The sequence below is a fragment of the Lycorma delicatula genome, chromosome 4, assembly GCF_047948215.1.
Source record: "Lycorma delicatula isolate Av1 chromosome 4, ASM4794821v1, whole genome shotgun sequence".
In the NCBI taxonomy this organism is placed as follows: domain Eukaryota; kingdom Metazoa; phylum Arthropoda; class Insecta; order Hemiptera; family Fulgoridae; genus Lycorma; species Lycorma delicatula.
This window is the reverse complement of record NC_134458.1, coordinates 82,883,357-82,901,761: the sequence shown is the minus strand read 5'-3', so window position 1 is coordinate 82,901,761 and position 18,405 is coordinate 82,883,357. Positions and strand designations below refer to the sequence as shown.

The 18,405-nt window shown below is 32.0% G+C and overlaps 1 protein-coding gene across 1 annotated transcript in view; it reads left to right on the top strand.

Moving 5' to 3' along the window:
• The window catches only part of Flo2 (flotillin-2), a 390,302-nt gene that overhangs the window by 102,499 nt on the left and 269,398 nt on the right, over positions 1-18,405 (top strand). The window lies entirely within an intron of this gene.

The window sequence follows — 18,405 nt, the reverse complement described above, 5'->3', positions numbered from 1 at the left end:
ATATTCGGCTCATAAAAATAACTGGTTACACGATTCTTGGCACTCAAATAATGTTTACATATCGTATTATTATATTATACTGTGCGTAAAACAAAAAGCCTGAATTTGAAGCGCTTAAGTTCAAAAACTGAAATTATGTCTTGTTTTAAACTTATTCTTTTCTCAATTAAGGTACGTTGATGTTATCCATTAAAACAATCAGGCTGCTTTCCGCGTGTTAATTATCTTGTTATTTCTTGCCGAATTTTTTTCACTTATTTCGACATTGAAACTGTGTAGCTTGTGCGACAAAAAGAAATTTCCTTTTTTGTATTCTCGCATATTTTTTTTCTAATACGTCAGCAAAGTTTCGGCTCTTTTGTGCAAGGAGTTTGAAAGTCTATCGAGGAAGGATCAAAATCAGTCAAATTTAACGTAGTGGCTTTGAAAAGAAAAAACAAGTTAGACGAAATAGCAACAGAAAAGTGCAGTATAGTTATAAGATTACAACCTTACTATTGCTAATATAACCCAAACCGGTTAATCGGGCTGAGGTGAGGAATAGATTGCAGATAAAAATATTACTCAAATTAGCCTGCTCAAATTCGTTACAATTTAAAATAAAATTGTAGATGAAGACTGGCAGAAGTTCGACAATCGGATGAAATAAAGAAATTTGATTTTATAATAATTTTATTTGATTTTAATTCAAATAGCTGAAGGGATCAACTTAGAACCGTAAGTATTAACAGACTTTGTTTCTTACAAATTAGTTTTTACTGAATTTTATTATTCATCATCCTTCTGTTTAACGAACGAAGGAATGGTATAACACATTACAAATTTGGATAAAATACTTTATTTATACAGAGCGTTCGAAAAGTTACTGTGCACTGGAATTAAGGAAGTCTAATGACGAAATGCTGATGATATAGTAATTCTAGCCGAGAGTAAAAAGGATTTAGAAGAAACAATGAACGGCATAGATGAAGTCCTACGCAAGAACTATCTCATGAAAATAAACAAGAAGAAAACAAAAGTAATGAAATGTAGTAGAAATAACAAAGATGGACCGCTGAATGTGAAAATAGGAGGAGAAAAGATTATGGAGGTAGAAGAATTTTGTTATTTGGGAAGTAAAATTACTAAAGATGGACGAAGCAGGAGCGATATAAAATGCCGAATAGCACAAGCTAAACTAGCCTTCAGTAAGAAATATAATTTGTTTACATCAAAAATTAATTTAAATGTCAGGAAACGATTTTTGAAAGTGTATGTTTGGAGTGTCGCTCTATATGGAAGTGAAACTTGGACAATCGGAGTATCTGAGAAGAAAAGATTAGAAGCTTTTGAAATGCGGTGCTATAGGAGAATGTTAAAAATCAGATGGGTGGATAAAGTGACAAATGAAGAGGTATTGCGGCAAATAGATGAAGAAAGAAGCATTTGGAAAAATATAGTTAAAAGAAGAGACAGACTTATAGGCCACATACTAAGGCATCCTGGAATAGTCGCTTTAATATTAGAAGGACAGGTAGAAGGAAAAAATTGTGTAGGCAGGCCACGTTTGGAGTATGTAAAACAAATTGTTGGGGATGTAGGATGTAGAGGGTATACTGAAATGAAACGACTAGCACTAGATAGGGAATCTTGGAGAGCTGCATCAAACCAGTCAAATGACTGAAGACAAAAAAAAAAAAAAAAAAAATGACGAAATTTTCTTAATTATTACTTTGTATTTTTAATTCATTATTTTACAGAAACTGATATTACAATAACTGGAATAGTTTATATAAGGTGTTGAAAATTACCTTCAACATCAGTACAACACTGCACACGTTTTAATTTATTTTCAAACACTTTAACCAATGATGTACTGAAATGTCTCAACGAGAAAAATGAGTTCCTCTGCCGAAAGAACCATTACGTTTCTCGCATCTTTTGATAACGGTAAACGAAACGAAATGAAGCACGTTCAATCACAACTCACCAACTGACGTCTTGGTTTATTACTGAACAATGCCCAACGAACCCACAGGGCAGCCGACCTAACGCCGAGAGAACAGAATGCATCACATAATTCTAAAGCGTACTGCAAAGCGACTTTCCGAACGCTTTGTAGTTAGATTTTACGGCCAATATTTCATTGTTTGCATTTCATTTAATTAAATGATATTTTCAATACCGCAAAGATATTTTTAATAAGATACACATAAAATAAAATTATTCTTTTGTAAGTCACTGGGAGTTTTATGACTTCATCATATTTTTGCCTATCGTAAAGAAGTAAAAGAATTTATGGATTTTTTAAAAACATTTTGTCTGATTCTTGCGCACTGATAATGATATATAAAGGATGAATTATTATTTTATTACGGATGTATTCAATTAAATTAACTGAAAAAAGAAAAATGGCATTTACATGTGCGGTTTATAGGAAACAGTTTTTGAAATTTCTAACGAAGTCATTTTAACCGAACACTTTTAGTGAACAGCCGATTGAAAAAAATATTTAAGAATGTAAATTTTGAATTTATATATTTTTATTTTTATTATTTTATTCTGAGTGGGAATGCCTGTTATTCGGAAAGCAATTTTTTAATTTTAATCACCAAGCGTTTTTGATTACCTTGTTAAATCTATGTCAGTTATACATGATAAAGATTGGCAGTAAAAAATGAAAGATAGAGTTTTTTTTAAAAATCAATGTTAATTCTAAATGGAATTTTAATTGTACATAGTTACCCCGGTAAATTTAAAAACAAATTAATTTTATTAATAAATTTTATAATTATTATTATTTTTTTTAAATTGATATTATTATTAATAAATTAATATTTTATTCAAATCTTTATGTATTGTACGGTTTATGACAGAAATGGATTTTTGTACTATTCTACGTACAAAAAAGTAATTGTTCCGTCATATGATTAGAAAGATCGAGGAAAGCCGTAGGAAACCTTTAATTAGAGTAGTTCCACAAAATACAAAACTAAAATAAAAAAGCAATTCGTTGTAGTTCTGCACTGTGAATATAGTACTGTCTATATGCACACACACACACACACACACACACACACACACATATAGTGTATATATAGTTATGGTTTTATAGTGAAATAAAAAAACTGTTGATACCTTGTATTAAAATAAGAACAGTGCCACCATGCTGCACGATGTATACAATGTATATGAAAACTATCTATTTCATTTTAACCCTGATAAATAGTTATAATAATCTGATAATATATTATCATTAACTGTACAAAAGTAATAATTTGCATATCTCTTAGGCAATTAATTAACTCTGTGAAGAGACTTCCCAAACTTTTCTTAATAATATTTTCTTTTGGCTATGGGGAGCGGTAGTGCGGACTCTGTGTACAGATTTAATGTTAGTTATTGGTTTTCAGTAGTGCGCGACATTTACAATATTACTTAGCATTCAATTATAATAAAATTATTATTTTAAAAATACTGTTATAATTATTTAAATGCAAGGATCAGCTAAACTTTGTAATTAGTCAGCCGGCTGACTACCCGAATTTGGCTAGTTGAGAAACTAAAAACTTTTAATCGATACTGTTCTTTTAATTTTATCTGTCTGTGTAAATTATGTAAAATAAATGAAAATAATAAAAGGACGAGTGGCAAAAGAAATCATTATTTCTTATTACACATCAGGTGAGATTTTTTACGTACACCAGATTATAGTGCTCGATAAATATTATCTGTAAATATCCTCATGGGGGCGAATATGCTATACACACGCGGGTGTGTGATTGTGAAAGTTGTGTTATTCTTTATTGGTATAAACGGAGAGGCTTAAATTATGGTTTTACCACTGTTTAAAGCAAAGATTTCTCATTTAACATTTGTTTTTTAAAAATCAGATTATTTGCGATGATCTCCTTTCAGATTTATTTTAAGTTAACGGTGTGAATAAATCCCAGACAGTGATATTCGCCGAATCCTGTCGGCTAAATTATTTCTATTGGCCGCCTCATATTGAAAGTAGAAAAACTGAAATTCCCCGGGCTCGAAGAGTTTGTATCGTATCCAAATAACACATCTACTTTAAATACTGAACTTTTCCCCGTTATACGGATAATTCTGTTCGCCGGATGGTAAACGATTTAGAGACGTAGTATCAGATAGATTGTGAAGAGAAAAAGAAGTAAAAAAAAAGTGTTGAAAATAACTCAGGAGTTAGTGTCCGGTTAAAAATAATTTTCGGATCGTCTTGAATGAATTTGAAACCGGTTCTTGTAACGTAACCGATCATCAATAATCGTCACACAATTAGAATAAATCGTTTACTATCATGTGAGATTATTTTCATTAAAGAGTAGGTTTTGCGGGTATGTATGGTAGTAAGTATCGTAACCGAACGGTTTTAAGCGATGAGACACCGGTCGCTCAAAAAAAGGTGATTCAATCACAAGAATTACAAATATCCCTAATCGGGAAAAGCCTGGAGTAAAACTGTTTCCCGTCGCCTTGTTTACCTAGACGATCATAATGTTGCACATCGACATTAAAATATATCGATATGCATATTTATATGTAATCATACCCTCCTGAATGCAGGTGATATTCAACCCTACAAGTAGTATTTACAACAGGACCCGGTTATATAATGAACATCAGTATTTTAAGAGAAAGAAATTCTAATAGGTACCACTTTTAAATCAGACGATTTATGTGCATTATATCCGGAGCAAAGTCTGGGACAGCAACAAATGATTTTACGTAAAATTAATACCGATTAATATATCTCATTATTAAACGTAAGATTGTTGTATCTAATACCTATTTTAAATTAAACGTTTTTTTTAAATGAATGTACCCGTAACAAATTAAGTAAAGTTTATAATGCGGTTAATACCTAAAAAGACAATGAAATACGGGTTAACTTTGGAGAAGCATCTAAGAATTTTTAAAGATCTCTAGTTTTATTGTAATTTTTTATTTTATAATTACGTAACATTATAAAATACGTTTGCTGTTTGCACTGCAGGATCTAGTTAAATTTTCACGCACGTACTAGTTATGTTGCTTTCCTTTAAACAGTTTTCATATACGGGAAGTGTTATTCGGCCGTGTAAAGTTACTATCTTGTCACAGCCGAATCAAAGAATTTCACGTTATAATAATAATAACAACGTTCCGTTCAAGTTTCCTAAATTAGTAAATTACTTCCTTTCGGCTGTGCGGGTACGTGTATCTGTGATTCTGTTTATAAGAATACATACCTCATGCGTGCGTATGCGAATGTAAACTTTTCATTTTATGCCGTTTATTACAGTACTGTAAATCTTATTAGAACTAAGGAAAAAATCGATCCGTTTCGTTTCTTTCCTTTCCGGTGGATCGGTGAATGAGTTGTTAATTTTCCTGTGTCTCCTTCAAAGTTTTCAAGCACTCCTTCAGAACACCTAAGAGCAAGGTGACATTTCGGCAGTAGATTCCTTCCTTCTCGTAGCGTCACCCCCGCTCGACGATCCACAAATCATCTCCGAATAGTAATGCGTTTTTAAATAATCGTTATAATTTATCGCTTTACCGTTACCGACTGTTTATTTCCGTTACATTCCGATAACGTTAGTGAAAGAAGAAAGATAAGAAAAAAGAAAAAGAGATAAGAAATAAGAAAAAGTGAAAAAATAATGGGAGATAGTTTACACGTTTATTTACGTCGATTAGTTAAAATAACTCTACGGTTCGTACTGCTGATTATTGCAGTTCTTATCGATCTGTTATACGGCTCTTTATAACATCAATTAAACGGGATCGCAAATAATATTTTAGGCTGGATATCTGAAAAATATCCCGCCTATGAAAGAATAATGCGTCTATTGTACCGCATGATACGGTAATGAAAATACAATTTTTGAATACTGTACAAAGCGTACATTTATAATGGATAAAGCTAATTAATAATTTAAGAAATTAAAAAAAAAATCTTTTAAGAAATTAAAAGGTGGCAGCGGTAAAGCGGTTAAGAGGTTTTTTCTATCGATGTTTGTCTAAAGAGAAAAGATAAAATAAATAAATTCTTAGCAATAAATCAAACATTAGTAACCAAACAGAACTAGCCATTTGAAAACACGAAAATATAAACGAATAAATGTATGTTAGCTCCTCCTATTCTTACTTTTTCATAAGTGCGCATAATCTTGGCGATATCGTCAGTTACTATAGACAACGCTTAAAATTTAATATTTCTTACTGTTTTTTCAGCAAGATTCTACATAAATGTAACAACATACTATCTCGATCGCACTGTATTTAGAGGAATTAGTAGGCTTTCACGCGATTAGCATTTTATCCCTCGGTCGCGTTTTTTAAATATAGTTATAGAATAGAACGCTTAGTCTCGGGTACTTCTGTAGCGGAACCGATCCCACTAAATTGTAGTAACAGCAATGATTTAAAGACTTGACCATGTCCGTAGTGTGAATAAACGATAACCGTTATGTTTATTTGGCGTTGCTGGACATATAGTAGATGTCTGTTGGAGAATAAGGGGTAAAAATCTTGGCCATTTTTTCTTTTTCTATATTAATCGGAAAAATCAAAGGAATTGTCGGTATTACAACACAGTCGAAGTTTTTGTTAATAAAATAAGGGTCCCGAAAGTTTTCAGGAGTAAACCTCGTCAAAGAAAAGAATTAACCTGAGTGATTACAGTTTGATTCAGGAAAAATGAACCGCATATCAAACAAAATGAATAAGTTGGAAACATTTCTTTGATTATCAGCAGCGTTGTTTTCAGATTTCTACTCTGTGCAAAGTTTTTAACGCAAACGTTTTTTATTTCAATTTTTATGTTACAATTTTCAGACACCCTACATTTAAGTGTCCCAGAACGATCACTCGCCTTCTAGAATTAAAATTATTTAATTGAATATATTACATCTAAAAATAATTTGTTATTCTACGGGACTTTTACAAAATCAGAAGCTTTGTTCTGCCATGGTAATTACTGGTGCTTTTATGTTACCGCTTGTTATTACCTATTTCCAGTACGTCTTTCCTCCTTTCAAGGGACCTTTCACCGGAACTTTTATCTGACTTTAAATGAACCCACGGCCTTATTGAAATATTTCATTACAGGTTTTTTTTTAAACTATTGTACATAATTTACAGTTTTAAGTACGAGTTTAGTTTTTCTCTTGTAGTTTTTAAAGCTTCGTTCTAATTTGGATAATATTCAAATGATCTTTTTTATTACACGACTGCCCAAAAAGAAGTGTAAACATATTTAGGTTGTATGTATGTATGTTTGTTCCAACGTAGCAGCTCAACGACTGAACCGATTTAGGTGTGTGACTTTCATACGAGAGTGTCATAGGCAATCTATATACATATATATATATATATATATATATATATATATATATATATATATATATATATACATAGCAGTGGACATTTGTTGCCGGTTGAAGTACAAACTTTAATGAATCGAATTAATGAACCTTTAACTGTGAGCCTCTATCACTGTGTGAGCTGGATTTGAACTGAATGATTCTAATCAGTTGACTGAATAATGTTACAGAAATAACAATTAAATTTACATATAAAATGAAATAATATTAAGTAAATTTAACACAATTCTGTTTTATAATAATGGGTTTTTCCGTGAGGGGACTGCGTGTGAGGCTAGAGTGGTAAGATGATGCGGCATCTCGTGAGAGGCAAGACGAAGTATCATCATCAACTGGTAATAAACGGTGTCTCTGGGACTCTGTTTTGGGAGGTGGAATGGGGTGCTCTTATAATATCTCTTCAAACAATCGTCTGACTTCAAAATTTAAACGGGGTATTTGTTAGTAGGTTGACCGCTAAATTTTACATGTACACTCGATCTAACAGGACACGGTTATTCGGAAATGTTATATCTTCGCAACCAATCTAAATTTAAAAAACTTGAAAAAAACAATACAAATACTATAAACAAAATTGTCACCCCACGCTCTTTAATTATCGTATATTAAAGAGCAGTGTTTATCAGTAATGTATATCTTGACAGTCGCGTTTTTTAATTTTTGATATTTATCTCTTGTGAGCACAGGGATTAGCAATGTCTTTAAGAAAATAGCCTTCAACGTCCGGAAGGACACGTTCCGGTGAGCATCGCGTACATGTTTACGCGTCTTGCTATAGAAATAATATTTCATCGTTCATAATGCTTAAGTACATCAGCGATTTTTCATCTCTAGTACCTTCGTTAAAAAGTAATTAACTATTACGTAATCTATTCTATGAAGAAGAGAAAAACGAGGTTGTTACTGGGAAAACTTTGCTCGAATTCATGTAATCGTTTGCTCATAAAACACGTCCGAACAAAAACAATCATCCAGCCCAAAATCTCCCTCAGAAACAGCTACATATTCGCGCCTCGTCTCCATCATACAACTTTGATCAAAATAAACTTAATTTTTTTTCTAGACATTAAACTATATCCTCCATAGCTGAAAGCAACTTTACCATGTTCGATACTCTCATACATAAATACTACATACAAATCAACCCCAAAAACCGGTTATATCATCTCTACGATCTCAACTCTGACGACAAACGCAGGAGTTTTATTATAAGGTGGATGTTTCCAACTGGTTCAAATCTTAGTAATTCGGTAATCACTACAAAAACGTTTTTACTAATTTTGACGTAAGTACTTCATTTTCTCTTTTCTTTTCAAAGGCATCAGTGAATTTCATAGGAAAAGTGACAGAATACATCATAAGTTCGAGGCATGATTTCTCTTTTCTAAATTTAAAAACTCCTCATCGTTCAACCCCAGCTTTTTAAAATTTGCCTAATCTACTGGTAATGTTTAGAAGATTTTGTAGATTATTCGAACAGAACGGCAAATTCACTCGTTTTTCAGTCGGTAAGAGATTGAAGATCACAAAAAGCGGAGGGATTAAATGACCTTGGATGGATTTTTCGATCAGAACATCCTGATCCCGTAGGAGAAGACACCCTCTATGTGGCAGTTTCGGTCGCCACGCCACCCCTTCCGTATCAAGCCCTTATGGGATTTACCGGAGGTCATCTTCAGAACCTCGTCAAAAGGCATCTCTCAGCCTTGTTCTTGTCTCAGACAGGATACTACCGATGGGAGTACCACTTGTGATATTCCCATCAGTGTACTACTAGGAAATGAACTCTTTAAATCAAAACACATTTATGTCGAATATTTAACAACACTGAGTGACATGAAGGAACTTCATGTTTATTTGTCATGAGATTGAGCTACTTGGTCGACATATTCATGAAATTAAATACCTCGAATCTTCAACTCCAAGGAGAAAATACAGATATGTGTATATGATACGAGTGATAAAGTTAATGCTTTTTATAGAAAATTGAAATTGTGGAACAGAAGTTTAAAGCAAAAACCCTAGAAATGTTTGCAAATGTGGATGATTGTGTTAAAACTGACAAGGCTGAAGAACAGCATGTGAAAGTTGTTTTTGTAACCGTTGAAAATATTTAGCCGTGCCGGCAAAGAATTTTAAAAAGTGTTTCCTTGCTGACGACAACTCGGTAGCGAGTTACGAGTGGGATAGGGATCCGTTTCAAAATATTCCCGAAGGGCTCTCAGCTGCCGAAGGACTCTTCATAGACTTCATGGCAAGTTGGGAAATCAAAAGACAATTTAGTAATAGATCGCTGTTTGAATTTTGGGCAGGGGTTGATGTGGTTTCTGCACTAAAACACGAGCGCTTCTTATCCTATTACCATTTTCAATAACCTACCTTGGCGAAACCGGATTTTCTGATGTGGTTTCTGTGAGAACATAAGATAGATCTCGGCTAAATACAGAAATAGAACTCCGAATGTATATTTCTAATATTAAACCTTCCTTCGATAAACTTTGCTCTGGAAGACAGGCCCAAGAGAGTTAGTTGTAATTATGTTAATTATTAAATACGTTGTGCAGTACTGATACAGTCCTATTTATAAGTGTTTTATATCAGTATAAATTTGTATTTTATTATTTATTACGTCAAAATGTATTTTGTTTTGCATTCCTTTCAGTAAATTAATAATTTTTTTTAATAATATGTTCTTTTCGATATGCTCGCGCCCTCCATTTAGTGTTCACGCTCCCCTAGGTGGGGCGCGCCCCACAGGTTGAGAAACACTGCTTTAATCCATTTCCGATATAATTAAATCATAACTTTGGTAACTTTTTTAATGTTATTTTATTTTTTCAGCTTATCGACCCAAATTTTTTTTAGTTTTACTTTTATTTCTCTCCAAATGAGAAGTAATTTGTGTCGTGCAGGGAACAGTTTTCGATCGTTTTCAAATGTGAATTGATTAAATCATTTAATCAAAAAAATTAAATTACTAAAAAAGATATTTCGTACAAGATTGAATTCGGGCAAAATTTTGTAAATAATTACTAGTTCATTACTTTTTAAATTAATTTTATTCGAATTAGTGGTCGATATAAATAAAAGTAATTTAAAATTTTTATCAGAGACATGTGGATTTAAATTTTCAACTTTGTAAAAAGGTGTCTATAAGATGTGATAATATGACCTGTACCTATTTTTTTTGTTTTTTACTACGGTTAAGTAATAACTATATCAACTCAAAAGTTATTTATTTATTTTTTATTGTTTCTGATCAAGACTTACAAAATAGAAATGACACAGCTGCTGATCTGGTATAGTTCTGTATGAAGAATTTACATATGTTTTTGAATTGTAACATGTCAACAACAGTGATAACGTTTTAAAATTTTATTTATTTATCTACGTTATCGCTTACCTAACTTTAACTTGCGGTTAATGCATTCACGCTTTTTTAAATACTAAAAAAAATTAAGAAATCGTATGAAAAAATGTATTGGCAAAAATGTTTAATGTTATACTTAATCCTAGTCGTTTATAAAACCAATTAAATAAATTGAAATAAAATGCGGTTAAAGCTGGTAGCTTTTTTCTTATCTGACGTGAAATCTTTCTTTTGTTATTGGTTATTATTTTTATTCTACGATGCCGGAAAGGTTACAGCATATTAGGTAATTCTAGCCTTATTATTAATTTAGAAAAATCGGTAGACTGTAAGAGAAAATCGTATGATTTGTTCAAGAAAAAAAAAATTGTTTACTTAATGTTCAGATAAAAAGGTTACCTTCGTACATCTTTTTACTTTCCTGGGTTCATAGCTCTAGAGCGATGCTGCAAAAAGGAAAGTATGGTAATCGGTCAAAAATTGTGTGTGGAGTTTTTCTCGACGTTTAATGACCCAGGAACCCCAAAAAACGCGAAAAAATGGGCGGTGTCCGTTCGAACGTACGTATGTCGTGTGTTTGTGGCTTAATAACTTTTGACTGGATAAACCGATTTTTATGAATTGTTGTACAGAGACTCGTGTATATGGTTTTATTTGCTGGTAAAATGTTGGAGTGAATATCTCCATGGAGTGGAGCAGATAGTTTTTTGGGTCAATTTTCACAAAACTTTGAAAACATAACCCCACTTTATATTAAGCTCAGTACATGCGTGCATGCTTATCTTACCATTTAAAAAAAATGTTCGCCCCAAAATTGCCCCTTCCCCAAAAATCGAAAAGCTATCTTTTTATTAATTGCACATATTTTAACCGATTTTTTTTGTTACATTTTCGTAAGCGTAGTAGTAGTGCAAGCGGCCAAAAACTTACAAAAAATACTTACGCAAGTGGCCAAAAAATACCTTCATATAAGTGTTGCAGTCATATAAACATTCATTCACATGCAGTTATTGTGCCAGTGCGCCCTTTTATGATCATTACGTACACGGTACGTTTGAAAATCAATTCGATTTTTATTTTCACTGCGCAGACCTCGATCGATGAATTACCTTTTCTAGTTTTGTCATTTCAGATAACGAATTCTAATATTTAAGCACCAGATAAAAAACAACTATGAATTAAATTCTATTACCTATCTTTTAGAGCTGTCAGACAGACTATCTACGCAGACTTATGGACGCAAGTGTCAGATTTATAACGATGAAAGAGATTCCTTTAAACACACATTACCGCTATGAAAATAGTTAATAAGATATATTTTATTAAAACCAAAGGTTCTCTGGATAACCTTACGGTAAATCTGCTCATCGATAATTAAACAGAACAAACTAATTTACAATTTTTTTTATATTCAACAAACAGGAGTACAGTCGTTTCAAAAATTGTAACCCTTAGTCATAAAAAATAGCACCAAAGATTTCCTTCTAATAGAAAATTTTAGCGCTTTATGATTTTCGGGGAAGGATGTAAATTAATACCAAACATATTAAAATGATTTATTTAAAGTTTCATGAAAATTAGTTTAAAGAAAATTTATAAAAGTTAATTTTGTCGATTTGTTAAAATGTTTACGAAATGTACAAAGCAATCCTAGTAACGCATGAAAGTAATACAAAGACGAGTGAAAGGCGGTCTTTGAAGAAGTGATAATTTAAGGAAAACTTGATATCAACGATTTTCAGCCTAACGGCAGTCCGAATCCATTCGATTTTATCTCCTTTTGATTTCGTCTGTAAATGGTTGAAAATGAAATTTCTAGCAGAGGAACTGATAAAATGCAGAACGAATGAGAAAACAAATTATATATTTTCTGTTATTCGAATGCGATTTTAAATAAATTTGTGATTACGAATGAACTCCAAGGCGACCGACATTTTTTTGTCGAAATACTGTATATATGTTTAAGTTCATTGGAGATCAGTTAAATTAATTATTATCTGGAATATATGGATATGGATATGTATATATCCATTAAATCTTTTCAAAAATTTGTAGAGTAATGTGTTGCGAATATAAAATAATTTCGAAGACAATTATGGGTTCTAAGCGATAAGAGTAAAAACGATTCCGACCGATCACGGCATAGTTTGATCGCCATAGATTTATTCAGTTCTCTACTTTGTTTTTTAAAATACAATAAAAATGAATGTAATTCGTATTCGTTTTACAGCATCTGATTAAGCACAGATTGGTTGACCGTTTATATAGCTCCGATTTGAAAAAATTGTGTCAGTGGGGAATGTTTCAGATACCTATGTCGGAAGTTAGTTAAGTGACTTTGGAATAAAGTTCGTATAAGATTAAAAGAGAATTATTTTATTACTTTAAAAAATTACGAAATATTTCTATCGAAGCAAAATACCACACGATAGGATTCAGACGTGTCTCCTTCACGCTACAGTTATTTTATATACGTGCAAAAGAATCATTCACACGAACACGCAGCGTAACTGCAGACAGTATAACTTTTGTAATTTAATAATCGATCACGTATAGTTTCGTTAAATATCAAATAATTATGATCGTTTTTATTAGTAGATTAAGAATTCATAAATAAAAATTGTTTACTTACTTTAAGTTAATCGTAGATTCACAGGTCCACGAACTACTGGAGTGTAAAGGACGATACGTAAGCGCCAAATTTGAGGTCATTTTATGCTGTATACTTAATGTCGTTGTTTAATTAAAAACAGCGAATTTTCTATGTTATTCATTTGATCGTCAAATATATAATAATATGTATTCTATATACTCTCTTATTTACATACTTATCGTTTAATAAAGGTACATTTTTGACTAGTTAATAATAAATTTGTACCTGTCGGATGAAGTAATATAACTCTTTATTTCAAAATTCTCGGTAGGGGAAGAGGTCTTAATATCCAATCTTCGTGCTCCTTATTTGTAAAAATGAAAAGAGAAACCGGCTTAAAACCAACAGGGGCCCAAAAACCTGTCGACGCGGTTTCGGTTTCAAAATAAATTTATAAAGTGAATGCACTCTTGAATTTTTTCTTAAAGTGTGGTTTTGAGTGTTTTCTCATGGTGAGTGCAGATTCACTCGTTTGAAAACAAATTTTTATTTTGTACATATGTGAAAAACATTGGATAATAATGATTAAATCTATGCTTCAATTTTAAAATTTTGATGAAATACATCGCAGATTATTTATAGTTTTTTTTATTTTTTATTTATGTAACTAAATACGTATCTGCATATCCGTATACAGATTTACTGATATACAAACACGAGGCGTAAACCAAACGACCCCACCGTTAGGGTGCTCGAAGGACCCTTCGACGCAGCATTTTTTCATCCTATCTATCATCTCTTAGCACCTCAAGGCATCTTTATATTCAGTGTACTACCGTAACATTGATAATTGAACAGTTTGAGTCGATCGCATTAAATTTATTAATTGTACCCTAAATAAATTTTGTGAATTCAGGGAGAAACAGAAGCGTTTATCAAACTGAAGTCTTAGGACAGAAAATACGCGTAATGTATTATCTAAAAGGATTTTTGACTCCAAATAAGCCAAATCCTTTAAAAAAACGTAGATCAGTCTTATTCTACTGTCCGATAACTTTTCTATTAATCTGTGCTATTATGTTTCATTATTGAAATTATCTTTCTACTAATCCGAAGAAAACCTTAAGTAAAGTATCCTTTCTGAATATTTTTTTTTTAATCTAAGTTACTTTAATTCCGTGTGTAACGTGCAAAAACGTTTTCCTCTATTATCTGTTACTTGCGTGATAGCTTATATTTTCTCAGTACTTATTTCTCGTTGCGTCTGTTACAGTTATTACATTAAGATAGAATAATTTCTGAAGCGTATAAGAATATTCCACCTTCCTGTGGTCTGGTAGATGTGCTCAGTATTATTAGAAACAGAATGGCACCGACAATTGAAATGGAAGAAAAATGCTTTCAGGCGGTCGGTCTATAATTACTTATTCAAAAACTATATCGTTTTAATTTTTAAATCTGATAAACATTTGTAATAATCTATTATTGAAGGACCAGTAGCTTAATAAAAATTGTGTAAGAAATCACTGCAACAGCGTGCTTTTCTGTTGACACTGTTACTTTTCATTAAGCTAGGTTATACGATTTCTAACCCGTTTCCCCATTACGTATCATCCTGTAAGTGACGCCTTTAATTGCAAATAATACAGTAGCATTAATTATTTAATTAATTTTCACTTATTTATTATTTTGCTTTTTTCACTTATGCTGTGTTTATCAAAACCGTTTAAAAAAAATCTGATAAAATGCCTATTTCTCTGGCTTAATAATTTTATGACCTGAATAAGCTTTACTACATTTTCAATGTATTTTACAAACAATTCCGATAATCATTTCCTGTTTCGCGTACGTAGATTCGGATCGAAAAATATTTTCATCATCGAATATCACGCGATCTCGCGTACTCGCCGTTTTTACTGAAGTCAGTTATGAACGGTATATATAAATGAAGATATAAATGATTAAAACCGGTAGCTTTCAAAATATGCAAAGATATATTGGAGATAGTTGAGCTCCACCTGCAAACGCGTATGACGCAGGGTTAATATTTTTTTTTTTATACATCACGTAGTTTCTTATTGGTATAAACTAAATCGTTATCGCAAAACTATGGGGAATTCTACTGTCTTATAGTTCGACGGGGTTTTCACGCCTATTTCCCAAAATAAGTTGTTATTCGCCCTAGAAGCAGCAAGTATGGACTTCTTTATGATCAGAATGCTTAAGTTAAGCGTTGACGTCTAGGTTTTTAGAGCGAAATTTAACGTCTCTGAATTCACTTTTTATTTAGTGTTATTTGTCACAAAAAAAATGTACAAGGACGCGAAAGAGTGCAAAAGAGTCTTATTTAATGTTATATTCTGTGCGCCTTTTTTTAATGGTATATATTTTATTTTTTAGTGACGCATAGATAATCGAAATACCGTAAAGCGTATTTACAGTCAGACCTTTTTGTCATGTTATCGTATTTCGTTTACATACGATTTTATAATTTATACTCCCTTTCACCTTCGTGTTTATAGGTTGGTGTTGAATTTACTTTTCTTTCTGTATTTTTGTTTATTCATTTTTTTTATAACAAAATACTTTTCCGGTTCCTAGAACAGATTACAAGTCCGCTGATTTCTTCGGTGGATAGATTTTCAGATCAGTTACTTTCAAGTAACAAATAATTAGTAATTTTTAAGAAACATAAAAAAGCACTGTTCAGAGAAAATATTTTACCCTGTAATGGTAACTATCATTCAACATACACATAATATTTCCAGTTATTTAGTTTTTAGAGATTTGGAGTTGTATGTTTTAGAAAATCCTTCAGATATGAAAAAAAAACTTAGACGATGACAAATATATAAATCGCGATTTTTTTTTTTCAAACGACGATAAAGGGATTAAAGGAAACAATAAAAGCATAATATTATTTGTGTAATTCCAATATTATTTACGGAGATTGTATAACATTTTTTTATAACCGTTAAAAAATCTTCCTTTTTTTCTTTTTTTTCCCCTACATCCCCGAGCCGGACATCCAATTAAGTATACTCGGCTCGGGGACATGTCCTTGCAACTCTGAGAGGGCCTCCCCGTTCACCGGTTATCAACCCGGCACAGCAGATCAGCCCTCCCGGTTCAGGATCTTTTAATTGCCTGCCTCTAATCTCCGACTGAAGAAACCAGGCCCGGCTATGCCATTCTCAGCTCCCCCGCCGGATACCGGATCTCGGTCTTTCCTTTTGCCAGCCTCAAACCGACGGCGCAGGAGCCGAAGCCGCCAAAGCGTACCCGGGAACCCCCACCGCCGGCCGGGTTCGGTCTTTTCATTAACCCACACCTAACGGACCCCAGGAGTTCCCGCTCCTATAAAAAAATAGTTTGCAAACGTTTTTCTTCAATTAGAATCAAACGGTCGATATTTATATAGATTATATCTATATGATGACGAATAAACGAATAAACAAAAATTGAAAATTTAATAAAATCGTCTATGATAAATAAAACCGTAATAGAAAACCTTAACTCGGAGAATTTCAGTATACAGCCGGATTCTTCTGTCTTATTAATGTAAACTTGTAAAACAGATAAAAATTATATTTTAGTAATTTTGTAAATGGGAAAAATAGCTATATACCAAACTTTATTCTTATTAAAAATAGTAGGTGACTATCTCTCCGATTTATCTCTTCTTTTATACCGTTTTAATATATTTCCTGTTAAATTTGAAACGAAGAAAACAGTCAAAAACCCTTTACAAAAAAATTAGTAACTAGGTCGGCATTTCGATCATTAAATGACCATCGGCAGATACCGATGAATTATTTTCTAATGTATAAGAACCGATAATAAATGTTTATAATTAATAAACCTTATGGTTTTTTCCGATCGCAACATTATATAACAGAGGGTAAAAAAATTACGCCTACGGATTTTATGTATTTATTGTGTTTTCACTTCTCTCCAAAAATTGCTGACCCACTTAAAATTCTCTCAGTACAGTTATAAACAAAGCAGAATTTCGATCGTTTTTTAGATCGAGTTAGGTTGTAACGCGCCAGCGTTAAACGCCGACAGGTAGAGTAGTTTATTTGAAATTTAATAATTTCAGGTAATTGAGAATAAACTGCGTAACGGTATCGTTAATTTTCAATAGAATTTTAGTGTGCGATAATTATTTTTAAAGCTACCTCTTATAAATACTTTTTTAAATAGATACATTTTTCCGAAAAGAAAAGATAAACAGAAACAATCCACTTGCTGTATTTTGTTAAAAAGTTAATCGTTTATTAAAATTTCTGTATCAACTTGAATAATTTTACTCAGTGCCTTGACCTTCGTTATTGGAAGCAGTAAGAGTTTTAATTTTGTCGTGAGCGTTTATTGTTGTTCTGGTTTCGCCTTTTGATTGTTCAATATCCGTTTAGAGTTTAAATACAGTACTTGATTATTTTGTTTTAGAATCGGTGTTCGTTCTTGTTTTCTTTTGGCTAAGTGTATTTCTTATTTTTTAAGTGTAACGTTCAAGTGAAATATAACTAACCTGAAAATAGAAATAAATGTTTTATATTTGTGAAATATCTGTGAATGAAAACATCTCTCTCTACCGGTCTCTGGTAAGTCAAAATTTGTACAGTAAACAGTATTATACGTGTTCTCTAAAATTAATATATTTCAATTTAAAATTTAAAAAACTAAAACTAATGAATTATGTAGTCTATATACAGTAGATAAATTTCCGGAATATTCCGAACTTATTTCGTTTTCTGATTTCATTTTACGTTCCTATAATTCATTCCACAGGACCTCACTATAAATTAGCTCGATTTTTAATGAAACTTGCAAGGCGGAAACCTCTTCAAAACGGTTCTTACGCGGTCCGGTTAGATTACTTTTTGGAGGGGTTTTACTGTATCACAAACGCAACCAACCGTGAACAGCGAGTAAAATAGGTATAAAATTAAAAATATTAAAATAACAAAGGTAAAGTTAATAAAAATAAAAGTATATTATTGACAATTGTTAGTTTCTCTATCATCTTTACAAATTTTCAAATAATATATACAGTATAATGAATT